This window comes from Macaca fascicularis, chromosome 11, assembly GCF_037993035.2.
Source record: "Macaca fascicularis isolate 582-1 chromosome 11, T2T-MFA8v1.1".
NCBI lineage: Eukaryota > Metazoa > Chordata > Mammalia > Primates > Cercopithecidae > Macaca > Macaca fascicularis.
Genome location: NC_088385.1, coordinates 101,656,731 through 101,684,396, shown reverse-complemented (window position 1 = coordinate 101,684,396; position 27,666 = coordinate 101,656,731). Strand labels below are relative to the sequence as shown.

At 43.9% G+C, this 27,666-nt stretch overlaps 1 protein-coding gene across 9 annotated transcripts in view; it reads left to right on the top strand.

The window, feature by feature from the left end:
* Positions 1–27,666, top strand: part of TMCC3 (transmembrane and coiled-coil domain family 3) — a 307,823-nt gene that overhangs the window by 245,119 nt on the left and 35,038 nt on the right. Inside the window, exons 1-2 of one of the 9 annotated variants that reach the window (XM_065524657.2) lie at positions 16,269–16,339; positions 18,912–19,011. The exons of 7 other annotated variants lie outside the window; for them this stretch is intronic. The gene's annotated coding sequence lies outside the window, so the exon portion shown is untranslated. Of the gene's footprint in view, positions 1–16,268; positions 16,340–18,911; positions 19,012–27,666 lie in introns of those variants that run through there. One more of the 9 variants, XM_065524656.2, reaches the window with a different exon arrangement.

The window sequence follows — 27,666 nt, the reverse complement described above, 5'->3', positions numbered from 1 at the left end:
TTATTCTTAATTTTGCTCCAGGTCTGGGGAAGGGTTGGTGGTCAAGACTTGTGACCCCAGGGATGGGAGCTCATGGCAGCAGTGTGCTATAGGTGTCCCAAGCTCATACCTCAGAGCTTTGATGTAGAATTCTCCCCTGGCTTTCTTCTCCAGCAGGGCTAATTAGAAGCAGGCTAGGCCCGATCTTGAGGTCTCAGTAGAAAACGTAAGGGGAGGCTGCTTTACCCCAGAGTGCCCTCCGTCGCCCTTGGTGCTTCACAGTGTGCCCAGCACTGTGCGAGGCCCTGAGATCAGTCAGATGTGGGCACTGCCCTCAAGGAGCTCAGGCTGGGGAGGACAGACCTGCAGACAGATAATGACACTGCAGAGTGGCAGGGACTGTTCTCCACGGGGCCCTGGCTTCTCATGGGCCCTCCACAGGAAGAACTCCCCCAGAGTCCACCCTGAGAGACTCTAGACCGGAGGACTGGGTGTTGACTGTTTAGCCTTCCTGGCCCACCCTCCTTTCCTGCTTGGACCCTCCTGCAGGGATGTCTCTTGTTGTTTGTAGGACATTATTGGGAGAGGACAGGTGGCATCAATTTTCAAGGCTTTGGTTCACCTCTGATGAGCCTTTGATATGTATTTTGTATATGTGTGTATATATTTATATCCTATGCCGAGGAAATACTAAATCATGGGCGTCATAGCTAGGTTCTTTGATTTGACTCAGATGGAAGAAGGATGCTGCAGAAGAGGGAGGAACAGGGATGTTAATTGTCATGGCAACCAGCAGGTTTTTATAGTGGAACACTGCCTTTGTAACCCAAATCCATCACCTTTTTTCTAACTACAGAAAACAGAATGACGCAAACTCAAGAAATTATAGTACCATCTCTCAGTGAGGTTTTATTTGCCTTTTGGAAGCAATCTTGCAGTGATTTTAGTCCCTTCGTAGAATTTCAGAACAGAATGGCACCCTTTAAGTGTCCTAGAATTTTACAAAAGTCATGTGCTTATGGCTTTCCCATTATTTGTCATCCCCGTTTCTCCACCACCAGTCTAACCCACAAGGGACTGAGCATGAGGATGAGTTTAGAGCTGGCAGACATTGTACCTTCTGCAGCACAGGCTCCCCTTTGGAAAGGGTCCATCTTGCTGTTGCACCGTTTTTGCTGTTTGACCTCGTGCAGCCTTGTTGCGCTTGTTTCCTCACCATCCAGCAGACACTGAGATGCTTAGAATAGCTCACTCCTGCCAGTCATTGTGTAGGCAGGTTCAGAGTTCACACTTTGCTGCCTGAGACCTCTTGGAGAATTGAACCCATGTGCCTTTCATTGGTAGCTCTGGTGAGGTTTCGTAGATGGGGAGTTCAAGAAGGTCAATGTAAGAAAAGAGCCCTTTTGTGGATAGGTGGAGCTTCAACAGGGAAAACAGAGATGCCCCCAAACCTCCAGGCAGGTTTTTTTTATTGATGAGCACTTTGGGCAGAGAAGACAAAAAGGTAGGCTGCTCTTTGCCTTCCCTAATGTCCTAGCCCAAGGAGTCCCCTTCACCCAGGACCACACCTTGAGGATGAGTAGCATTGAGGTTAGTGGTACCTATGTCTCCACAACATGTGGTATGGAAAAGGAGTCACTCAAGCACCTTTCATGGCACTGAATTTAAGGACAAGCTCCTTTTAGCTCTTTAGGTTGGATAATTGTCTCTTCATTGCCCACCCTTCCACCAAGTCAGGAGCAGGTTATGTAGCACGTCAGGCCAGAGTCCATTCATGAGTGGTACAGATGTGAATTGTACTTAAAATGATTGGGCTTTTAGCCTAATTCAGTACATCCATTCAGTAAATGTGTATTGAGCACCTACTATGTGCTAGGCATCCCAGGGAACAAAATAAAAATCCCTACCCTTGTGGAATATGTGTTCTGGTAGGGCAAGGCAGACAAGCCAGACCTACACATAAAATATATAGTATGTTAAATGTGGCTAAGCGCAATGCTGAGAAATAGACAAGAGGGCTGGGGAGTCCCAAGGTGGAGGTAGAGGAAAGAAGTTTTAAACAGGACACTCAAAGAAAGCTCTTGTCAGGGGAAACATTGAGGAAAGACCTGGGAAGTAAGCTGTGCAGCCATCTAAGGGAAGAACATTCCAGGGCAGGAAAACAGCATGCATGGACTCCTTGATACAGCAGTGTGCCTGTTGTGTTTGAGGCACAGCAAGGAGGCTGTGTGGCTGGGGCAGTGTGAGCAGGGAGTTGAGTCCTGGGACATAGGGTCTGAGAGGTGATGGGGAGGCCAGTTCCTGAGCCAGTAGAGGTCTTGCACAGATCTTCTGGGCTGTTGGATTGAAAAGAAATTGTAGGTGGGCATGGACTGGCCCAGGGAGAGCTGTGGGAGTGATGAGAGTGGCTTAGACTAGAATGTTGACAGTGGAGGTGATGAGAAGTGGTCAGATCTTCTAAATGCAGGCTGTGGTAAAGCCCTCCCCTAGTGTGCTGACAGCTGTGCATGGTGAAGTGAGGAAGCCGCATGGTGCCAGGGCTTTGGGGGCAACGGGCCTGGTTTTAAAATCTCAGCTCTTACAAATTGTATGAAATCATGTTAGCCAATTTGCTTAACCCATTTGAGCTTCAGTTTCCGTAAGTGTGGCTGGGCGTGGTGGCTTACACCTGTAATCCCAGCACCTTGGGAGGAGGGCAGATCACTTATGGTCAGCAGTTCGAGACCAACCTAGCCAACATGGTGAAACCCCATCTCTACTAAAAATACAAAAATTAGCTGGGTGGGGTAGTGCACACCTTTAGTCACAGCTACTCCGGAGGCTGAGCCAGGAGAATCCCTTGAACCCAGGAGGTGGAGGTTGCAGTGAGCCAAGATCACGCCACTGCATTCCAGCTTAGGCAACAGAACAAGAAGACCCTGTTTAAAAAAAAAAAAATTAAGTGTAATTGTTTCCCTATAAGGATGTGGAAGGCTTATGTAAGATAATGTAAATGCAAGGTTGTCCCTGAGTCCCTTTCTCAGTTCATATCTGGCTTGGGTGCTCTTCTACCCAACCTGTGCCCAAGTCTGCTGTAAGCCATGGCATCCTTGTAACTTGTGACTCACTTGTCCCTCTCTACCCAGAGGTGGGCAGAGATTGCAGAATAAATGGGTAGAGAAGTGGAAGGAAGCATGAAAGGAAAGAAATAATGCATTAAGAATTTCATGCATTGATATTGGTATAATATTTGAGTTTACTATTTCAACAGAAAGCAGGATTTTTTCCCCCAGAGTTCAGTGTTTAAGTACATCAGAGGATTCGTTAAGGCCTTGGCTACATTATTTATTTAAATAAGTCTAATCAGGGAAGACATGTACTCTTGTTTCTATATTTGAAAATTCATCTTCTCTCTACTTTTGGCTTGTGAAAAATGTTTGTTTGAAGATGCTAATTGGTGTTTTTACTTAGGTGTTCTTTAAGAATAAAGATTTTGTTAGCAGATGATATGGTTTGGCTCTCATCTCAAATCTCACCTCAAATTGTAATCCCCACGTGTCGAGGGAGGGAAGTGATTGGATTATGGGGGCGATTTCCCCCCCATGCCGTTCTCATGATAGTGAGTGAATTCTCACAAGATCTGATGGTTTTATAAATAGTAGTTTTTCCTGCGCTTCCACATGCATTCTCTCTTGCCTGCCTCCCTGTAAGGCGTACCTGCTTCCCCTTCCGCCATGATTGTAAGTTTCCTGAGGCCTCCCCAGCCATGTGGAACTGTGAGTCAGGTAAGCCTCTTTCCTTTATAAATTACCCAATCTCGGGTAGTATCTTTATAGCAGTGTGAGAACAGACTAATACAGCAGATTTTATCAACATTCTGAGGAAATTTTTACCTCAACGTTTTATTATGAAAATCTGAAACAAATGCATACAAAATACAAAGGTAATAATTTAAATGAATGTTAACTGAAGTTACTGGTGATCTAGATCGCTCCCCACGTGTCAGTACGGTAGTGACCGCTGCAGGGCAGGTTTTCTGTGGAATTTTGAATGCTTCTGTTGCCTCCTGGGTGATGGAAAGGCTGAGCCCTTGCATAACTTTTCTGTTAGAAAAATTGTGTGTGATGACACCTTCATTCACAGTGAGACTACTTGCCCTTCTCCTGGAGCTGCCATATCATTTACTTTTTTTTTTTTTTTTTGAGACAGAGTCTTGCTCTGTCACCCAGGCTGGAGTGCAGTGGCACAATTTCTGCTCACCGCAACCTCCATCTCCCAGGTTCAAGCAATTCTCCTGCCTCAGTTTCCTGAGTAGTTTGGACTACAGGCGCGCACCACCATGCCTGGCTAATTTTTGTATTTTTAGTGGAGACAGGGTTTCACAGTGTTGGCCAGGCTGATCTAGAACTCCTGACTTCAGGTTCAGATGATCTGCCTGCCTCGGCCTCCCAAAGTGCTGGAATTACAGGAATGAACCGTTATTTATTTACTATTAAAGTCAGTGTTATCGTTTGACCTGTGTCCCCCACCAAAAGATATGTTGAAGTCCTAACCCCCAGTACCTCACAGCGTTACCTTATTTGGAAATACAGTCTTTACAGAGGTAATCAAACCTCTGTAAAATCTTTTTTTTTTTTTTTTTTGAGATGGAGTTTTGCTCTTGTTATCCAGGCTGGAGTGCAATGGTGTGATCTCAGCTCACCGCAAACTCTGCCTCCTGGGTTCAAGTGATTCTCCTGCCTCAACCTTGCAAGTAGCTAGGATTGCAGGCATGCGCCACAACGCCTGGCTAATTTTGTATTTTTAGTAGAGACAGGGTTTCTCTATGTTGGTCAGGCTTCTCAAACTCCCGACCTCAGGTGATCCACCTGCCTCAGCCTCCCAAAGTGCTGGAATTATAGGCGTGAGCCATCATGCCTGGCCTAAACCTCTGTAAAATTTAACCTCAAGTGAAAATGAGGTCAGTGAGGTGGACCCTAATCCAAAAAGATTGTGTCCAAATTTCCCCTTTCTATAAAGACACCAGAGACTGACATGCACAGAGGGAGGATGAGGTGAAGACAGGGCTGTCAGGATGATTGGTGCCAGGCCTGACAAGCCAAGGAGTGCCTGAGGCTACCAGAAGCTGTGAGAGGCAGGAACAGTTACTTCTCCAGCATCTTCAGAGGGAGCTTGGCTTTGCCAACACCTTGATCTCAGCCTTCTTGCCGCCAGAATTATGAGACAATAAATTTCTATTGTTTTACGCCATGCAGTTTGTGTTATTTTGTTACAACAACACTAGGAAACTAATACAGTCCACAAAGGTGTTTCCTTACTGACCCAAAACACTGAAGTAGTACTAATTCCTGGCCCCAGCAAGAATAGAAATAGAAGAGGTCCTGAAGCCCCTGGATGGTATTGTTACCAGATGATTATCTCTGTGGTCCCATGAATGCAGTTATATTAATATTCTTTACTATCTCAATAAATGCAACATTTTAAATTATTTGTAGCAAACTTATGAAGCCTTAGGAATATGTCTGTGGACTCAGTTTGGAAAACACAGATGTTGGAATAGGAAAGCAGCACATACTTCAGATCTGAGTTCTAATCCTCTCTCTGCCACTTTGCAGTTATGCAATCGTGGTTACCTTGCATAACTTTTCCGAGGCTGTTTCTGCACCTGCAGAGTGGGGAATGATGCCTGCCTCCCCTGTGGATTGTTTTGAGAATTAGAGGTAATGAAAACGGTCTAGCTTTGTTCTATGCACACATGGCAGGTGTCACAGAAGTTGGTTGGGGCACAGAGGCTGGGCTGAGAGGGAGGAACCAGACTGGGGAGCTAACAGTGATTCGATTGGAGGAGGGGGATGGGTCCTGGCCTGGCAGACAGAGGAGGTCAGACTTCCTGTTTGTACTTTACCTGAGAGGTTTTCACCCAAATCGTTTTTTCCCTCAGATATAAAGTCACAGATTCCTTTGCTCAAGAGGGAAGACGGCATTTGGTTCATGCTTGAGCCTTGTTTTCTTACCAAGGCATGAAGACCCTGAGAGACAAAGTAACTTGTCAAAGGTTAGGTGGTCTTGTCAGTTAGACTGTTTGTTGTTTATTAGGACACCAAAACACCAAAACATTGTTGTGTTGGTTTTTTTTTAAAAAAAATGACTTATTGAGGAAACCATCATTCTAAGCAAACTATCACGAGGACAGAAAACCAAACACTGCATGTTCTCACTCATAGGTGGGAATTGAACAGTGAGATCACTTGGACGCAGGGCGGGGAACATCACACACCGGGGCCTGTCGGGAGGTGGGGGACTGGGGGAGGGATAGCATTGGGAGAAATACCTAATGTAAATGATGAGTTGATGGGTGCAGCAAACCAACATGGCACATGTACACCTAAGTATCAAACCTGCACGTTGTGCACACATACCCTAGAACTTAAAGTATAATTTTTTTAAAAAATTAAGAAAAAATGACTTATTGAGATAACTTACATATCATACAGTTCACCATTTAGCATGTACAATTTGATGGTATTTTAGTATATTCACAAAATTATGCAATCCTCACCACAATCAATTTTCGAACATTTTCTTTTGAGACAGGGTCTCATTCTGTCTCCCAGGCTGGAGTGCAGTGGCACCATCTCGGCTCACTGCAACCTCTGCCTCCCAGGTTCAAGCAGTTCTCCTGCCTCAGCCTCCCCAGTAGCTGGGATTACAGGGGCGTGCCACCACACTCGGCTAATTTTTTGTATTTTTAGTAGAGACAAGGTTTCACCATGTTGACCAGGCTGGTCTCGAACTCCTGATCTCAAGTGATCCACCCGCCTCAGCCTCCCAAAGTGCTGGGATTACAGGCATGAGCCACCACACCTGGCCAATTTTCGAACATTTTCATCAACTCAGAAAGATACCTATTAGCGGTTATGCTTCATTTCTCCCTCTCTTAAAAGTTTCATTCATGTTATAGCATGAATCAGTACTTTATTTCTTTTTATGGCTGAAAAAATATATATATATATTTTAATTTTGAGACAGAATCTCACTGTAGCCCAAGCTGGAGTGCAGTGGCGTGATCTCGGCTCACTGCAACCTCTGCCTCCCGGACTCTTGTGCCTCAGCCTCCTGAGTAGCTGGGACTACAAGCATGTGCCACCATGCCTGGCTCATTTTTTTGCATTTTGGTGGAGACAGGTTTTCACCATGTTACCCAGGGTGGTCTCAAACTCCTGAGCTCAGGTGATCCACCTGCCTCGGCCTCCCAAAGTGCTGGGATTACAGGCATGAGCCACCATGCCTAGCCAGGGCTGAATAATATTTCATTGTGTGGATATATTATATTTGGTGGACATTTGGGTTGTTTTCACTTTTTGGCTATGAAGAATAATGTTGCTGTGAACACTTCTGTATAAGTTTTTGTGGGGGTATATGCTTTTATTTTTCTTGGGTACATACATACCTAGAAGGAATGTTGCCAGGTCATATGGCAATTCTATTTAACCTTTGGAGGAACTGCCAGAGTGTTTTTCAAAGTGGTTGCACCAGTTTATATTCCCACTACCAGTGTATGAGGGTTCTGATATCGCCACATCCTCACCAGCACTTGTTATTATCTGTCTTTTAATTACAGCCATCCTAGTGAGTATGAAGTGGTATAGTATTGCAGTTTTGGGTGATTTTAAAAATTTCTTTTAATAAAACAGTTGTTGTAATCTTTGTTCATGAAATAGGTAAATTTTCTTTAGCTGAGAGTCTGGTATAATTAATAATATACTTACGAATTATAACTTTCGTGCCTTGCCACATTCCTTCTTACTAGTCATTTCTTGAAGCTGGTTGTCCAAAACCAGGTTGGAGAAACAGCTGTGGCTTGCGTGGCTTGACTTTTACTTTGCCAATGATACTGCACATGAAAAGGCCACCCAGAGCTTCCTAGTCCTCCCCACCATGAGGTTCAGGGTTGGAAGGCCCTGGTCAGTGGCCCAGCATCTGGAAGGGTGTAATGGGTGCCTAGCCCACATGTGTTTTCTTAGGCAAGTAGCCAGGGCATTTATTCGTGATTCCCCCAAGGGGTAGCTGCTGTTGTATAGATGTGGTAGTTGTTGTACGTGAGTGTAGCCAGAACTGGCCCCTGTGCCAGTAAAGATGGACACCATGCTCTCTTTACAGCCAAGCTTTACAGGCTGTGAATTCACTCCTGAAGAATAAGAAGCATAACATATGTACTACACTTGTGAGACCAGAAATAAGTGCTGGTTGAATGAAGGAATAGCTCTGGCTTTGGGAACCAGGCAGCACTCTAGCCTGGTAGCTTGAACAAGCTGCTTAAGTACTTAAGCTCTCTGAGCCTCGGTCCCTCATCTGCAAAACAGAGGTGGCATTGCCTCAGTTACAGGGTCCTCACGTGATGACGTAAAAGTGCCCAGCTCATGGTAGGCACTCAACAAATGTTAATTCTCTTTCCTTAAGTGGCTCTGCTCAGTCCACTCTGCTTAGTCTCAGATTTTTTTTTTTTTTTCCTGCAGATTTAGTCCAGGTCCAGAACACAGGATTGATTGTATTATTTAGAATATCTTTTCTTTTCAGACAAATAATGAGCTCTTGGCAACATTAAGTTTTGATGGAAATGAATATTGCAATTTGGCAGCTGCTGATTGACACATGTTTGCTAAATAGCTACTCAAATTTCAGAAAGCTTGCCTAGAAGAAGGAAAAAAGTAAGATATCCCAAGGATATTTTTACCTCCTTTGCCCAGGTATGTATTTGTAAAATCATTTTCTTTGGAAAGTTCCAGCTGAAAAATTTTTATAAAACATGAGCTAGCTTTGGCTGAAGAGTTCAAGTGAGCCTGCATAAAAGATTAAACTTCAGTAGATAGAAAAGTGTTGAGGTTTTTTTGGAGCCTCTTTGCCTTATAATTTTTTTTTTTTTAAAGAAAGAGCCGGTCTTTTGGTCACTGCGTCTTTTTTTATATCTTCAGGGAAGTCATAGTAACAGGCTCCGTGTCTGATTGGGTTCCATGGCAACAAAGGGTTGTGACTTTATTAAAGGAGAGTTGAGCATGCCAAGAAAGATAAAAATCAGAGTATGGAAAATGTCCGACCAGATGAATGTGTTTTTTGGATCACATGTGCTCTGGACTAGAAAGGTTTCCTGAGTCGACATCAGTCTCCATTACAGGTTTGAATCTCACTGGGTTGTCGTTAAGGTCATAGGGATCAGTGTTTATTTAAAAAAAGAAAAAAGTCCATCTACTTCTTTGCTTTTACCCATTCATTCTTCCTTTTTTAATGTCTCAGTATATTTACAAAAATCAAAACAGTGATGGTAAGTACCTAACAAGAGAGGATTCTGACTTTTCAAGGGGGAAAAGAAATGTACCACATTCTTTGTGGAACGGATTACAGCTCTATGTTGTGAGACCGTGAGGGAGGGCCAATTAGAGGCAGTTATCTGGATTGAACTCTCCCTGAATTAAAGCTTGCTGGATGCTTTCCAGGCTGGGGGGTTTGGTTTCCCATCCACGTTTCTCTTTGATGGGTTTGGAGATCCTGGTTGCAGGCCATGGGTGTGGAGTACTCTCTCCCAACAGTAAGGAGCAGGCTGTTGCCATAACCAAAAGTGTGTGGTAATTAGAGGTCTTTTGCTGAAGTTACTAGTATTTGACCAAGAAATGGCGTGATCCGAAAACTTTGAATCATCCTGTGTTCCCACTTCACCTGCTTGTTAACTGTGTGTGGCTGGGTTTACTTTTCTTTTTTCTTTTTTTTTTTTTTTTTGAGACGGAGTCTCGCTCTGTCACCCAGGCTGGAGTGCAGTGGCCCGATCTCAGCTCACTGCAAGCTCCGCCTCCCGGGTTCACGCCATTCTCCTGCCTCAGCCTCCCGAGTAGCTGGGACTACAGGCGCCCGCCACCTCGCCCGGCTAAGTTTTTGTATTTTTAGTAGAGACGGGGTTTCACCGTGTTAGCCAGGATGGTCTCGATCTCCTGACCTCGTGATCCGCCCGTCTCGGCCTCCCAAAGTGCTGGGATTACAGGCTTGAGCCACCGCGCCCGGCCCACTACTTTTCTATGAAATGTAAAATTGTATATTTCTCCTCCCACTGATATTGAAAGTGAAAGAACTCCGAGGGCGGGTTGATGTTGGACACTTTACCGTGTCAGTCATCCTTTAAACCAGTGGCACGTTCTCACATGCCCTGTGGGTTCAGGCTTTATTAATCACTTGGGGCCTCTTCATGGTGAATCAGAAACTGCACAGATACTGGGGCTGTCGTGATGACGCATACCGTAACGAGCAGTATTGGTCTAAGAGGGAAGAATTAGCTCACCAGGTTTCACGGCACCCAGCTATCATTAATCAGCCATAAGTCCTTGGTGAAATCGCTTAAACTTCTTGGGCCTTGATTTCCTTATCTTAAAATGAGTTTGACCTAAATTGATGTTTCCTAACTTTCCTGTTTAGATAAAGAACCTGGGGTACTGCAGAACCTCCAGTAGAGATTTCTGATTCACTGGTCTGGGGTGTGGCAAAGATCTCTGGAGCCCCATCCACTCTTAACAATTTGGTGTTTGGGATATACTGGTCTAGCTCAATAGTTTCAAACTATTTGGACATAAGAATGGGGTGGAGGTGGGAGGTAGAAAGGAGGCTGTCAGATGCACATTCTAGATTCTGTCCCTGAGATTGCCCGAAGCCACAGCTTGAGAAACACCAGCTCCAAAGGCTCTTCCACATACTGGTCCTCACTTCCTCAAAGGAGCCAGAAGAGCTGTGTATCAATGAGAGAGCCTGGTGGGTTTTCTTACCCGCAGTGTTAACTCTAAACCCCGTATCAGTGTTTGAGAAAGTTACTTATTTTAAAATCTTGAAGTACTGCAATAGTTTGTTCATAGAATTCTCTACGCTGTTTTTTGTGGATAAGACAGTGTTTTCTAAGCATGGTTACTTTAGGTGTGCATGAGGCAATGCCAGCCACATCCAGATTACCTGTGGAGCTTGTTAAAAAACACATGGAAGATTCAGTATGTCCTACATAGGGCCTGGGCATCAATCTTGTTGAAGACCTGAAGGATGTTGTGTTCTTTTTAAGGTTTAGGTCAAAACCTTATAAACTGACCCTAACCTAATTTCCTCAGTGAAATTGACTGAGTATAAACACGCATGTTTAGTACAAGGGGAATGGTTTACATTGAGTCACTTAGATTGTAGAAGAGTCAGTAACACATAAAGTGCCTTAGAGAAAAATACCCTGGCCTGAGAATATTTAATAATTAAACCATTAACTGCTAAAGTAGACCCATTGTAATATATATCTGGTCTGTACAGTTTCTATTTGTGCCTAGTTTTTCTAGTTCGTGTTTAGCAAAGATTAAGTGATATTGTTTAACGGAGTGTTTAGTAGCTCTAAATGATAAAGGTTCACATTTTTTTCTATTAAGTAGCTTAAGTGCGAATTCATTTGAAAAAAAAAATTCCACAGGCTGGGTGCGGTGGCTCATGCCTATAATCCCAGCACTTTGGAAGGCTGAGGCAGGCAGATCACCTGAGGTCAGGAGTTCAAGACCAGCCTGGCCAACATGGTGAAACCCCATCTCTACTAAAAATACAAAAATTAGCCGGGTCTGGTGGCGGGCTCCTGTAATCCCAGGTTGCTGTAAGCCAAGATCGTACCATTACACTCCAGCCTGGGTGACAGAGTGAGACTCTGTCTCCAAAAAAACAAAAAAAGAAAAGAAAAGAAAATCCACAGTACTAAAGGGCTTAAAGCAAAATTAAAGTCTCTCTTTCCAGCTTCTTGTCCTTTTCCCCAGAGATAACAATGATAACAATGTTATGTTTCTTTATTTTCTTGAGACGGTTTCGCTCTCGTTGCCCAGGCTGGAGTGCAATGGCATGATCTTGACTCACTGCAACCTCCACCTCCCAGGTTCAAGCTGTTCTGCCTCAGCCTCCCGAGCAGCTGGGATTATAGGCGTCTGCCACCATGCCCAGCTAATTGTGTATTTTTAGTAGAGATGGGATTTCTCCATGTTGGTCAAGCTGGTCTCGAACTCCCGACCTCAGGTTATCCGCCTGCCTCGGCCTCCCAAAGTGCTGGGACTACAGGCGTGAGCCACAGCACCTGGCTGCATGTTATGTTTCTTATGTGTCTTTACAGAAATAGTCTTGACACAAAATATACATATACCTATTGATACACAGTTTAAGTTCCTCCCAGGATGATTTTTTTCATGTTTCTTTTGCTTTGTAATACTGTATTGAAAACTTGTGTACTTTTTTTTCTATAACCATATTTAGATAAATTTCCAAAAGCAAAACTGTTAGGTCAAAGGGCATGTATCTTTTAAATGAGAATAGAGGTGAACGCATTGTACTCCCAAAGGTTGCACCAATTTGCAGGATAAATCTTTTTTTTTTTTTTTTTTTTTTTTTTGAGACGGAGTCTTGCTTTGTCACCCAGGCTAGAGTGCAGTGGCCAGATCTCAGCTCACTGCAAGCTCCGCCTCCCAGGTTCACGCCATTCTCCTGGCTCAGCCTCCCGCGTAGCTGGGACTACAGGCACCCGCCACCTCGCCCGGCTAGTTTTTTTGTATGTTTTAGTAGAGACGGCGTTTCACCATGTTAGCCAGGATGGTCTCGATCTCCTGACCTCGTGATCCGCCCGTCTCGGCTTCCCAAAGTGCTGGGATTACAGGCTTGAGCCACCGCGCCCGGCCTTGCAGGATAAATCTTTTATTTTCAGAAGGATTCCCGGACTCAGCTGAGTCTGATGCAGCAGGTAGCTATCCACGTCTACTAACCCACAGGAACCTCAGGGGCCTCTGCCTGGAGGAATGACATGAACTGTGAGAAAGAGAAGAATGTAAAAGGTATTTAAGGTGTTCGGAGAGAGAAAAGAATAGGGACTAGCTTAGTAGGGAATCCTCAGTTTACAAGGAGAGTGCTTTGGGTCACAGGAGGTCGCAGATCCTGATCTGGTTTTGAAGAAAGCGAGACAACCCTGGGGCATAAGATAATGTGAGAAAATCCTGCTCTAGATCAGGCAAACCACTTCCTGGATGTGACCTGCTCCTGTAGTAGAAGTCGTAGAGTAATTTTGAGCGAAGCATCATAATAGCACTGAGATGCTGTTCATTTTAAACACCACCTCCAATGTGAGTCATGGTGGAGTCAGATGTGTGTATGTATGTGTAATGCATATGTCGAAAGCCATGTTTAAAGGGAAAGGATTACGTCTCAGTAGTCTCTCCCAGAGACTGCACCTCTTGTCAGTGTCTGAGGAATAACTCAAGTAGACCAGGGGTTGGGTGCCGTGGGGAAGTTGCCATCTCAATGGCGGGTTCCATCTAATCTGGCCATCTGTCTGCTTTCATTTTTCCCTCTATTGGCAATGGGATAGGAGAGCATCTTGTAGACACACTAAAAAGTTGAGTCCATTCACATCTGGGAAGTTCAAGTCTATTGAAAGCAGAGAAGAACTGGAGGATATCTTGGGTCTCTATGTCAGTGGGGTGTCCAGATCTTACAGGCTGGCTAAGAAGGATGGGGATGTGTATTGTGTGTTTAATGGGAGCCACCCAGAGTCCAGAAACATTGTAGAGAGGCAAGAACCTCGGGTTCGGACTACATATGTGAGCGAGGAGGAACTTGTTCTTCCTTGGCCCTTGGGGACTAAAGTGTCCTCTCAAACTGGTCATGCTTGAGGCATGTCACATGTGCCCAGGTTGAAGACAGCCAGGAATAAGAGTAGTCCTAAAGGCCATTAGCTCTGAATTGGATCATTGTCTATGTTTAATCAAAATAATTAAATGAGCCAAACAGTGAGCTTTGAGGCAGTTGCCAAATCATTCTGTATTAGAAACTTGGGCAGGTTTTTAAAAAGATATTTGTGACTGAGACACAGAATGTGAGGTAGGGGTACTGAACTGGGCTATGGGTGAATGGATGGGAATATATGAAGCCCAGGGAAGAATAGGGAAGGAAGCAGTGATCCTGAATGTATTTTAGGAGCTAAGCTGGAGATGAAGCAAAATATCTAGTGACCAAGATATTTTCAGACTAGGAAGGCAGCCATAAAAATAGGTAAAGACAAGTTGGAGCCCAAATTTAAAGGCAAAACCTGAAGAAAAATGAACACGCTTAGCCATGTGGAACTGAATTATGTATGCCTTACTGGTCAGTCTGATTTTAAAAATCTTATTGTAGTTTTAAAATATTCATTTTAGGAGTTATAAATAGAATTAGCAAAATGACCTAGCAAAGAAAGTATATACGTCTCATATACAGAGTGTACTATTGACTTAACATTTGGTTTAAGGCAAGATCCATTTGCTGGAATTTATTATTTAACATGACTTAAGACCTTTACTTGAACTGAGCCAGAGGATAGAGGCTATGCAATATTAACTTTGGTAGACACTGTTCCTCCTAAATATTACAGTAGAGTTTTCACAGAGTAGGCTTTGACTAGCCTTTATTAGGCTGACAAAATTCTCCCTCTTTTCCAAACCCCACTGCCCTTTTCTCTCCATCCCACCGCTCAACACAGAGTTAAATAAACAACACTTAAGCCACATAGCAATTTTGAGATCTTTGCATTTGTTATTTAATGTCAAAGGCAGGAAACCCCTGGTCCCCTAGAACAGTCTGGCCTTAGTTTTTCATATGACTTGTGGCAATTCAAATATTTGAGAATCTGCACCTACAAATATGGTCAAAAGGGATTTAAAGATGAGTGACAGCAAGAAAACTTGTAATCTACTGCAAAGGTTAAGTACTCAATTATAATACAAAGCAGATTATGATCACAAAAGGGCAGGAGGAAAATATTAAATCTCTTCTGTTTGCCATGACATCTTGTCCTTTTCTGATTTCATTAAATCCCAAAAGGAATTTCCTTAGGTGAGACCAGAGTCCCAAAAAGGTTAATTTACTTGCCCCAGGTCATATAGCTGCTAAGAGGCAGAGCTGGGATTTGATTAGGTCTGGTTGTCTATGCTTGTCTCCTCAGAGAGGTGCCTAAGGCGCTGTCACCGATGGGCTCCAGTGCTGTTTCCTCTGTCCCTTTCTCTCCGTGTTCATCAGGACATCTGTGTTTAAAGGTCCCTAGGAACCTTAAGGTGATGATGTCTGAGGCTTAAAACTCCTCGTGCCTGTCTTGTGAATAATCTTAGCTACCAGAAGGAATGAAACAGAAGGGGGTTTTCCTTGACTCGCCCCTTCACCCCCACATCCAGGTGATGTCAAGTCCTCTCATTCCGCTTCCTTCATAGACCTCTCGTGACCAGCCTACATCCAGCCTTCACCAGCTCTTGCCATAGATTGCTGTAGCAGGCTCCAGTTGGCTCCATGGAAATGCATTTTCCATCTTGGTTTCTCAGAAGGACTTGTTTAAAACAAGGATGTGATCATCCTAATCCTCTATGCGGCTGCCAAGTGACCTGCAGGATGAACCCCAAGCACCTCTGCATGATTTAAGTGGGACCCTCCGGGTGTGACCCATCTACCATCCCAGTCTTCACCTGCACCAAGTCCTCCAAATCCTTACTTCTCTGTCTGATTCACCTTCTGACAAGCCTTTCTTTCGGCTTTCTTTGACTTTTTCCCCTCCCCCTTTCCTCCTGTCTCCCCCTTAGCAGCCCCTCCCAAGTGCTCACATAGCACCAAGTACTCTGCTGACACTTATCAGTGGCTGGCATTGTGTCTCTCCCCCCGGCCACTAGGCCAGGAGGCGGCTGTGCCCCTTTGCCTCCCCAGCACGCCTTGCCGCGCCTGACACTAGGAGGCACCCAGCAAGTGTCTGTCTCATGAATGAATCAACAGAGTCTCCTGACTGCTCACTGTCTTTAAGCCACTTCCCTTCCCTTGGCGCTGGCTGGCCCCTTTGCTCTGCCTTCATCACATTGGTGTTTCCTGTGCCCAGTCCACTGCTGGCATTTGCTCTGCCTAGCAAGGTTTGTTGAGCCGAGCCCTTTTCCTTATTGGTAAAGAGAGAGTACCAGACCGAGTATCTGTCCTCTTGCAGTCCCAGAGTCGGGGTGATTGATAGCAGGCGCCCTTCTAGTCGACCTCCCTGCAAAGATACAGAATGTGGATCTCTTCTGCTGGCAGCACAAAGAGCCCATTTGTACAGCAGAGTGTTGAATACGGTGCATTATTACTGACGTTTGTACTGGGTCCAGTGCAGGGTGTGGAGTTTCTCTGAGACAAACACAGGAATACCCCGAGATAATGTGAGCAGTATCTCCAAAGTCCAGGCTGAGTCATATGGTAGGTGCTGTTTGGAATATCTAGCCTGCCTGCCTTGCAGATTCAGATGCCTCGGGCAGGAGGGTGAACTGGCTGCCGATCCTGCTGTGCTCCTGGGTTTGCTGTGTGGCCCTTGGTAAGTCTCTTCACGGCTCTTGCGTTTCAGCCAGAGTGTGTAAACATGTACTGTGGAGCTTTGTGGTCTTTAATATCCTGGGAGATGCCGGAAAGAAATACAATTCGTCTTTGTGCTCTTAATAGTTGTCTTTGTGCTGGCCCAAATCCCTCTAATTTCTCAGTGGGTTTCTAGGCATTTAAACTGCCTAAACGCCTAATGAACCACCAGTCTCCTTAATGTTATGTCCTTTTAAAAATGTCAGTCCAGTGTGAGTGATTTAACAGATGGACAAATATCTGGGTTGGATTGTGCCGGCTACTGGCTGGAGAAGAGCCAGGTCTCCTCCCACCTCCCTGGGAGTTCGAAAGTAACCCCGGGTCTAACCAGACTCTGAGTTGGAATCTAACTTCGTACTTTAACATCTGGTCTTTCGACAAGTGGGCATCTTTGAGTCGTCCTGCCTTTGCCTGGAAACTTGAAACTCTGTAAAACTGACTGTGTAACGCTGCCCAGCCCACCTTGGGGAAGAAGGGTGTGGTGACTGCCTCCAGCTGTGGGAGAGGAAGCAGCTGTGGGGGAAATGGAGAATGCGTCTGAACTGGGGCTCCTTGGACCATGCTTGGACACCCCATAGTGTGGGGTTTATTCCATGTAGGGTGGTGAAGGCTCAGGTTCATATGATCTCTGCCCTGGGGCAGCCTTTGATCTCATAGGAAATCTGTATTCACTTGTGGCTCTTTGTCATAGAAGAGCCTGTATCTGTATATTGTGTCTGTATATTGACACAAAATGCAATCTTTCTTTCCTTCCCTCAACATTAAAATATTTGCACACATATATTAATTCAGGTGGTTTTTTCCTAATCCATTCTGTAGCAAAGGTTTGCCCGTTGTTGATAGTGATCCCCAGTCTTCAGAAACCAAAACACCTGGGGGTCGGGGAGGAGGGAGAGTTGGAGAAGTTTGCTGCTTGTCATTTGATCATTTGGGTCTTGGAGGTTGCATTTCTGTTGTTTAAAATTAAAAAATTAGCTGGGAGTGGTGGCAGTGCCTGTAATCCCAGCTACTCAGAAGGCTGAGGTAGAATTGCTTGAACCCAGGAGGTGGAGGTTGCAGTGGGCTGAGATCGTGCCACTGCACTCCAGCCTGGGCGACAGAGTGAGACTCTGTCTCAAAAAAAAAAAAAATTCTGTTGTTTAAAAAAAGAAAAAATTCAGAGGGGCCGGTTGTTCCTACAGCAAATCATCTGATAGCCTTGTAACACTGTGAGTGCAACCGTTTACAGAGCTTGATGCACACAGTTTCCATTGGAATAAAAGGGAAAAGGGCTCCCCAAACTGCAAGAGCACTGCTTGTAAAACAGTCAGAGCTGCTTTCTGTGCCAGGCTGTTCAAAAAGATGTGGGAACAGGGCTTGTCTTGGTTGACAGGCCATTCTGGAGAAAGCCTGACAATGCTGGCAGCCCCTCTGCTCTCCTTCCCACCTGTTCCCTTCTTGTCAGTTTATGGAGAGTAGGTTGTTTTTGCTTCGAGGGGGATTACCTGTGGCCTGGGGGACATTAAAGGGCTTTCTCCTGACTACATGCTTCACATTCCTGTGTGTAACCAGTGAAGATAATGATCCAAGAAGATCATTGCAGTGGTGACCTGAGGGTCTTTGAGACCAGGTCACAATTTAAGTAGGGTCACAAATTTAGATTTTTTGTTGTTGTTGTTTTGTTTTTGTTTTTTTTAATGGAGTCTCGCTCTGTCGCCCAGGCTGGAGTGCAGTGGTTGGATCTCGGCTCACTGCAAGCTCCGCCTCCCGGGTTCACGCCATTCTCCTGCCTCAGCCTCCCGAGTAGCTGGGACCACAGGCACCCGCCACCACGCCCAGCTCGTTTTTTGTATTTTCAGTAGAGATGGGGTTTCACCGTGTTAGCCAGGAGGGTCTCGATCTCCTGACCTCGTGATCCACCCACCTCGGCCTCCCAAAGTGCTGGGATTATAGGCTTGAACCACTGCTCCCGGCCTCAAATTTAGATTTTAACATTATTACCCAAAGAGTTAAGTATAGAGCCAGAGACAAAGCAATAGGATTGAAAGAAGTCATTCATTCTACAGCTTAAGCAAACACACACACACACACACATACACACATTTTGTTTATTTTACTGTGTAATTTACTCCATAGTTTTTTTTTTTTTTTTTTTTTGGGTGGGGGGGGGTTTTGTTTTGAGACGGAGTCTCACTCTGTCACCCAGGCTGGAGTGCAGTGGTGCGATCCCGGCTCACTGCAAGCTCCGCCTCCTGGGTTCACGCCATTCTCCTGCCTCAGCCTCCTGAGTAGCTGGGATCACAGGCGCCTGCCACCACGCCTGGCTAATTTTTTTTGTATTTCTAGTAGAGATGGGGTTTCACCATGTTAGCCAGGAGGGTCTCGATCTCCTGATCTCATGATCTGCCCATCTCAGGCTCCCAAAGTGCTGGGATTGCAGGTATGAGCCATCATGCCTGGCCTACTCCATAGTTTTTATTTTAAAATGTTTGTAAACTAATATTGCACAAAGAAGATATTCCATTAAGGAATAATAACATGAAACACCCCTGTAGTTATACCCAGGGTAAGGAGATGAACTTGACCTTGTGACCTTCCCTGATTGAGCATCCCTACATCGCAAGCCTTTCCCACCCCCAAGAGGTCATCGCAGCGGTAAGGTTTAACTGTTCTCAAGATTTTTCTCTTTTTACCACGTGTGTGTTCATACCTAAACAAGAGCTTGCCTGCATTTGACCTTTATAAAGTAGAATTCATAAAGTATGTGTTCTTTGTCTTGCTTCTTTTAAGATGTAATCATTTTATTCTTTTTGAGACGGTGCCTTGCTCTGTCACCCAGGCTGGAGTGCAGTGGCACGATCTTGGCTCACTGCAGCCTCGACCTCCCAGGCTCATCCTCTTGCCTCAGCCTTCCAAATAGCTGAAACTACAAGTGTGTGTGCCACCATGCCTGGCTAATTTTTTATTTTTTGGTAAAGACAGCATTTTGCCATGTTGCCCATGTTGATCTTGAACTCTGGGCTCATATGATCCACCAGCTGGGATTACGGGTGGGAGCCATTGTGCCTGGCCCATTTTAATTCTTGTAGCTCTGGTTTATTCCATTACACTGTACAGATAAACACAATGTGTGTGTGTATCCATTTTATCGTGTGTGTGTGTGTATATATATCTCCATTTTATTGCCCATAGGCTTTGGATTATTTGTGTGTTGTCTTTTGTTATTGCTTTTATTGTTTTTCTTTTGCAAGTGATGCTGCTGTGTATATTTTCAATGTGCTCCTAACAGGGGCACTTGATCCTCTAACCTACAAATGGAATTTCTGGGTCTCTAGGGGATGTGCGTGCTCAAATGCCAAACAGTTTTTAAGAATCAGTTAAATTCAAACACTGCAAGTATACCTTGCAGTCTGCTTTTAGCATTGCTTCATTTTAAAATGAATCCTAGAACCACTGAAAAAATTTTAAAAGTGAAAGTAATTCTATCCTGCTTTGTCTTATGAGAAACTGACTTTAACCTTAAGGAGATAACATTATTCCTTGTTTGTAGTTGTTGCTGTAGAAACGATTTTTTTTTTTTTTTTTTTTTTTTTTTGAGATGGAGTCTCGCTCTGTCACCCAGGCTGGAGTGCAGTGGTGCAATCTCGGCTCACTGCAAGCTCCGCCTCCCGGGTTCACGCCATTCTCCGGCCTCAGCCTCCCGAGTAGCTGGGACTACAGGCGCCCGCCACTGCGCCCGGCTAATTTTTTTCTATTTTTAGTAGAGACGGGGTTTCACCATGGTCTCGATCTCCTGACCTTGTGATCCGCCCACCTCGGCCTTCCAAAGTGCTGGGATTACAGGCGTGAGCCACCGCGCCCAGCCTTGTAGAAACGATTTTTGAAGGACAAAACCAAACTTTAAAACTTGAGGCTGGTCGTGGTCACTCATGCCTATAATACCAGCACTTTGGGAGGCCAAGGCAGGTGGATCACAAGGTCGAGAGATCGAGACCATCCTGGCCAACATGGTGACACCTCATCTCTACTAAAAACACAAAAAATTAGCCAGGCGTAGTGGCAGGCACCTGCAGTCCCAGCTACTTGGGAGGCTGAGGCAGGAGAATCAGTTGGACCCGGGAGGCGGAGTTTGCAGTGAGCTGAGATTGTACCACTGCACTCCAGCCTGGCAACAGAGTGAGACTCCGTCTCAAAAAAAAAAAAAAAAATTGAGAACCATTTGGGTGCGCTGGCTCATGCTTGTAATCCCAGCTTTGGGAGGCCAAGACAGGTGGATTGCTTGAAACCCAGGAGTTCAAGACCAGCCTGGTCAACATGGCGAAACCTTGTCTCTATAAAAAAAAAAAAACAAAAATTAGCCAAACGTGATGGTGTGCACCTGTAGTGCCAGCTGCTCGGGAGGCTGAAGTAGGTGGATCAATGGAGCCCAGGGGGTCAAGGCTGCAGTGAGCTGTGATTCCACCACTGCACTCCAGTCTGGATGACAGAGCAAGACACTGTCTCAAAAAACAAACAAAAACACCAAACCTGAGAATCACAGGTGAAACAGTCTAGCCTCAGGAATCACATGAACTGTATGTAAACAGTCTCTAGATGAACTCTGTGACCCTTCAGTTGCCACAAATGGATATATAGTTGGCCCTCCACATCCATGGATTTCACATTCATGGATTCAACCAACCAGGGGTCAAAAATATTTAGGAAGAAAAATTGCATTGGTACTGAACACGTAGAGTGTTTTTTCTTGTCATTATTCCCTAAACAATATAGTATAACTATTTACGTAGCATTTACATTGTATTAGGTATTATAAGTAATCTAGAGATGATTTAAAGTATACAGGAGGATATATGTAGATTATATGCAAATACTACACCGTTTTATATCAGGAACTTGAGCACTAACAGATTTTGGTATTTGCAGGAGGTCCTAGAACCAATCCCCTATGGATTCCAAGGGACAACTGTGTATATACGCCTATCATACACTGCCATGGTCTGCTCGTATGAGTATTCTCAGTGAAGAGTCTTTATGGGAAACATCATTGTCCATGAAATACAGATTCAAATCTGTGAGCCTTGGGCAACCCAGTTCTCAATAGAAATATTTCAGTGGCATTGGTCCCTTAAAAAGACAGTATTTTATGCAGTTATATAAGAAAGATGTAACATTAGTCTACAATATTGTAATGAGATTTTCACTTGAAAACTATGACTTGGCGATTCCAGCTTAGTCCCATAAAATTTGTTTTAGAACTGCCTTTTAAGCCATGGTTTCATTTCCTTGGGAAATGGGATTTAAAATTTCTCTTTTCAGTAAGGAGTTACTTTTCTGAAAGTAATTGCATAAACAAAATTCAGTTAGGGTGAGTCACAAAAATGCTTACTATCCTATAGATAATTTACTTGCTACCGTTAGTAAAATCGTAGGTCCCTGGAGGAGACAAGGAAGCATCTTAAGTGTGCTAATGAAATTTTGCAGGTATTTCCATATTAGTCTCACTTTGAGATACAGGCACTGGGGACTTTTTAAAAAATATATGAAAATAAGGTGAATTATTCTCTCAAAAAGAGAATATAAAAGGTATCTGTGTCCCCAGATTCCCAGTCCTATTCCCGAGAGGTAACTACCATCCACAGTTCTTAAGACAGCTTCTAGAAATGTTCATACACATAGAGTATACAATTGTACACGTCTATCATAAATCCCTCCACCTCTCGTTTAAATAAGCACAGATGAGCGTGCACAGTAGGCATAGCCCTGCGTCTTGCTTTTCTCTCTTAACAGTTTAGATTGACTAGCTTCCCTTGGTAGCCCATTCAGATCCATTTCCATTTTAGTGGCTGCATCATTTTCCATTGTAATAGAATTTTAAAAAGTGGTTCCCTATTGACGGATATCTATGCTGTTTGCAGAATTGGCAGCAGATGGGGTGGTTGGTGGTGGTGGTGGTAGTGGTAGGGGTGGCAGACTATCATTTTTTTAGAAGCAGCATAGAAGAATCAGAGAAGGAGGCAGCAGACTTGTAAATATTTTCATCTCCATTTCTGTTCTTTAAATCTCTTGAAAAAAAAATTTTTTTTGCCTGCCTTAAGGTGTTTTCAGAACTGTATGGAAGCCCAAAAAGGCTAGATGTGTTTTTCTTGCTAGCCCTTCTTTCCTTGTGGTGATCATGATGGTGAAGGAGATTATGATGTGTAACCAAAACACTGGGGAAGAGGAATGTATTTACATTTGGTGGCTAAAGAAGGTTCCGATTCTCTTCTCTGCTACCTCCAGTGCAAATACACTCTATGGTAACAGGATTATTTGTTTTTAACCTGATTAGCAAGCCTTTCTAATAATAATCTGTTTAGACAGGGGAGTTTTCCTTATACAGAGAGTCTTGCTGCATAATACCCGTTCGAGGTGGTGTTTGCAAACCCTATGGAGTGCCTTTCCAAATACCACTTTCCTTCCCTTTCTCCCTGGCTGGCAGAACCTGTTCCTGGAGTGGAGGCTGAAAATGTTATCTGCTGCCTCCCCAGCCTCCCTTGCAACTAGGGCATGGACATGGGACTCAGCCCTGGTCAAAGGGACCCCGGGGGAAATCTACTGAGGAGCTTCTGGAAAATGTTTTCCTTCCTAATAAAATATGAAAGAAGATAAGGATCCTCGTCTATAGCCGGAAACTGTCTACATGTCTACAAGAGAACTACAGTAGCTCTCTTGCCTCCATGTGAGGAGAAGCAGTGGCCTGAGGATAGTGTGAAAAAATGGAGAGAGATTGGGTCTTTGATATCTTTAAGCCGTTTAATTAGCCCTGCCCTCTGTTCTTACTTTAGGAGACCATAGATGTGCCCTTATTATTGAAACTGATTTTATTCAGTTACTGAAGTTATCTTACCTGTTATGTAATTTTACCCATAGGAAATAATATGAAAGTAGCAAAATGACTCAGTTAAGATAGTTGAGTGCCTGCTGTGTTCAAGAGACTATTAATATGAGGCTCTGGGGCTGCAAAAAAATCAAGTTTTTAAGAATATGAGGTCAGAGCAGCAGGAGTCCTAAGTAACCACTGATAACTGGATTTGGGGTGGTCAGAAGTGACTGTGTGGGAGAGGTGAAATTGAGCAGACTCTGAAGGAACCCCTAGGTTTTGGTAAATAGGAAGCTGGGGATGAGGATGCCTGGGGCTTTAGAAAGAACACAGGCTGTTGAATCACACCTGGGTTCAAACCCTGGCTTGCTACTCCCTAGTTTGTGACCTTGTCAATTCCTTGATTTCTTTTTTCTTTTTCTTTTTTTAATTTTTGAGACAAGAGTCTCATGCTGTCACCCAGGCTGGAGTGCAGTGGTGTGATCATAGTTCACTGCAACGTCGAACTCCTGGGCTCAAGGGATCTTCCTGCCTCAACCTCCTGTGTAGCTGAGACTACAGGTGCATGCCACCACACCCAGCGAATTTTTAAATTTTTTGTAGAGATTGGAGGGCATCAGGGGTGGTCTGGCTTAGTTGCCCAGGCTGGTCTCGATCTCCTGGGCTCAAGCCAGAGTGCTGGGATTACAGGTATAGGCCACAGTGCCCAGCCCAAATTCCTTGATATATTTGATACATTGAGCATAAATAACTAGCATAACTGAGGTGAGAACTAGAAATAAAATGTGTCACACATCTGTCATGCTGATGTGCACGTAGAGGGACACAGTAGATGGCGGCGGTGGAAGGCATGGTAAAGCCTCATGCATGTGGCATTCCTGAATAAAGGGTGAAGTGACTCCTGAATAAAGGGTCAAATGACCTTGGCATGATTTGCTTGAGCTGGACAGAGTTCACCTGGATGGCCCGCTAAGAGGCTGAGAGTACAGGATCTGGACAGAGACAGGTTTGAGTCAAGATAATGAAGACTTTGACTTCCGGCTTCAGGAGTTTAAACCTCATCCTGTAGCCAGCCTATGGTGGTGACTACTGAGAGGATCAACCTGGAGAGAGAGGAGTTAGATTGTTGCATGGTCCAGGTGTGCAGTGTGACAGATCTATACCAGGCAGGTGTCAGGTGTTGGAAGGAGCAGAAGGGTCTGATATTAGAGTATGTGGGAGGCAAGGGAGAGGTGAGATTGAATGGTGAGTCCCAAAGACTGAATAGCTGTCAGTTATGGAGTGTGAAATTCAGAACAGATGTATGAGACTTTCAGATCATCATATCCTAGGTGGGAACAAGAACAGTTGGAAAGATTTATTGACATTTTTGATGAAAGATGCTATATAAGTGGAAAATAATGATGTTACCCAAATCTGTTTGTCTTTTAATTATTGTCTAATTATGCTTGTCACTTTACCTCTGTTTGTATATAAAGTTTGATTCCTTTGAAAGATGTGTCCCTTAATAAAATGAACATACCCTTGCCTCCGATTAGATATTATTGAACCCTTTGAGTCAATCCTGTAATATGAAGTATATATTCACTGATTGTTCACTACATGTTTATCCAGGAAGAAAAGCAATCAAGCAAAGTGTTTCTCTGACACAGAGATTGTGGTACTTACAGATATATTTACAATGGCCTTATTAATAAAACATCAGTCATAACATTGAAAGCAATGAATGACATCAGAGTCATTAAAGTATAGAAATCAAATAAATTTTAGTTCATCAAGTTCAGGGTGATATCCTGAGCTGAATGAGAGACTTCATAATGTTCTCAGTTCATGAATTGTAAACAGATGGTCCCCTAACATTTCAAAATGCTAATTAAGGTAGGTGGACTGAGTCAGATTAATCAAGTGTACCACATTGTAAATACTGTTATGTAGTTAGCAATCCTTGGCATCTTATTAAGTTCACCTTCTTTCAGGCTGGGCACAGTGGCTCATGCCTGTAATCCCAGCACTTTGGGAGGCCGAGGTGGGCAGATCACTTGAAGTCAGGAGTTCAAGACCAATCTGGCCAACATGGTGAAACCCTGTCTGTTGCGGGAAGTCAGGGACCCCAAATGGAGGGACTGGCCGGAACTGTGGCAGAAGAACATAAATTGTGAAGATTTCATGGACATTTATCAGTTCCCAAAATTAATACTTTTATAATTTCTTAGCCTGTCTTTACTGCAGTCTCTGAACATAAATTGTGATGATTTCATGGACATTTATCACTTCTCTAATAATACTCTTGTAATTTCTTATGCCTGTCTTTAATCTCTTAATCTCGTTATCTTCATAAGCTGAGAATGTATGTCACCTCAGGACCACTATTGTACAAATAGATTGTAAAACATGTGTTTGAACAATGTGAAATCAGTGCACCTTGAAAAAGAACAAAATAACAGCGATTTTCAGGGAACAAGGGAAGATAAACATAAGGTCTGACTGCCTGCAGGGTCGGGCAGAATAGAGCCATATTTTTCTTCTTGTACAGAGCCTATAAACAGATGTGCAAGTAAGAGGATATTGCTGAATTCTTTTCTGAGCAAGGAATACCCTGGGGAAGGAATGCATTCCTGGGGGGAGGTCTATAAATGGCCGTCCCGGGAATGTCTGTCTTATGCAGTTGAGATAAGGACTGAAATACACCCTGGTCTGCAGTACCCTCAGGCTTACTAGGATTGGGAAATTCCAGCCTGGTATATTTTGGTCAGACCAGTTCTCTGCTCTCAAACTCTGTTTCCTGTTAAGATGTTTATCAAGACAATACGTTCACAGCGGGACATAGACCCTCCTCAGTAATTCTAATTTTGCCTTTGCCTGTGATCTTTATTGCCCTTTGAAGCATGTGATCTTTGTGACCTACTCCCTGTTCATACACCCCCTCCCCTTTTAAAATCCCTAATAAAAACCTGCTGGTTTTGCAGCTCAGGGTCATCACGGTCCTACCAATATGTGATGTCACTCCCGGAGGCCCAGCTGTAAAATATCTCTTTTTGTACTTTTTATTTCTCAGACCGGCCGATACTTAGGGAAAACAGAAAGAATCTATGTTGAAATATTGGGGGCTGGTTCCCCCAATACCCATCTCTACTAAAAATTCAAAAATTAGCCAGGTGTGGTGGTGTGTACCTATAGTCCCACATACTCAGGAGACTGAGACAGGAGAATCACTTGAACCTGGGAGGCAGAGGTTGCAGTGAGCTGAGATTGCCCCACTGCACTCCAGCCTGGGTGACAGAGCAAGATTGTCTTAAAAAAAAAAAGAATAAGAAAAAAGTTCACCTCCTTCCCCAAGGCAAAAGGAAGCCCCATGATTCTTAGGAAACTTGGCATGAGTAAAGCTTCTTGGGCATTTTACCCTTTGGGCATAAAATTCATGTTTCCAAATGATACTTCTGCACACCGGCAGTAGTTCCGTAATAGGCTAAGAGCAGGTGTCCCTGAGTGAGAGTTCTCACAGTCTTGTTGCATTGTTAAGGCTCTAGGTCAGGTACAGACCCATGGTTTGGTTGATTGCAATTCCTAGTAAAGAGAAAAAGAGCATCTAGCTTTGACGCTTTCGAGACTGCCTTCTATCCACCCCCTACACACACACTTGTTTGTTTGTTTGTTATTTCTGTTACTAAACTCATTTGGATTTTTTTTTCCACATATAATTGTAGTCATAGTTAGTACCTGGTTCAATGGAGTAGATAGGTGTAACCGTGGTACTTTCCTGCATTCAGGAGAATCTGGGATATCTTCATAAGTATGGCTTAGAGTGAGGGGAATGTGATTTGCTGTGTACATTGAGGGATTTCTCTTTTCAGTCCATAACAGACAGAAGGCATTGCACTCTTCAGGAAATCATCTTTAAGTCCTGCCATTTTGTTCATCATAGGTGAAAACTTTGCTCTTCTTTAGCCCCCTGATGGAAAGTACCAAGGCTGTGATAATAATTGGAGTTCAATTAGTATTGAGCCTGTAGAGGAGAGATGAGTGGAGATGGAATAAATTATGAATCATGTATTTATGATGCAAAGTGCCTGATTTTCCATATGTAATGAACAGTGTTCTTTTAGGTAAGAACTCAGCTATCCTTGGCTTCAAATGATGCTTAAAAAAAAAAAAAAGTCCAAATTACATGAACCCAGCAACCCAGACAGAGGCTCACTTAATGTTGGTATGCAACAAGTGTATATGCATGTCATGACCAATTACACAGATTCATGAATGAACCATTCTTATGTGACATGAACTAAATCCAAAATCTCTCTATACAGTATCGTCACAGTGCTATATTTTTAAAAATTAATAAGAACCTAAACAGTATCTGTATTTAAGATAAAGCTCCTTTTCTTTTTTGATATTCCAAAGTCTCTGTTTCTCAGTATTTTATTTTCATGATTATAAAAACGCCACCTGCTTTA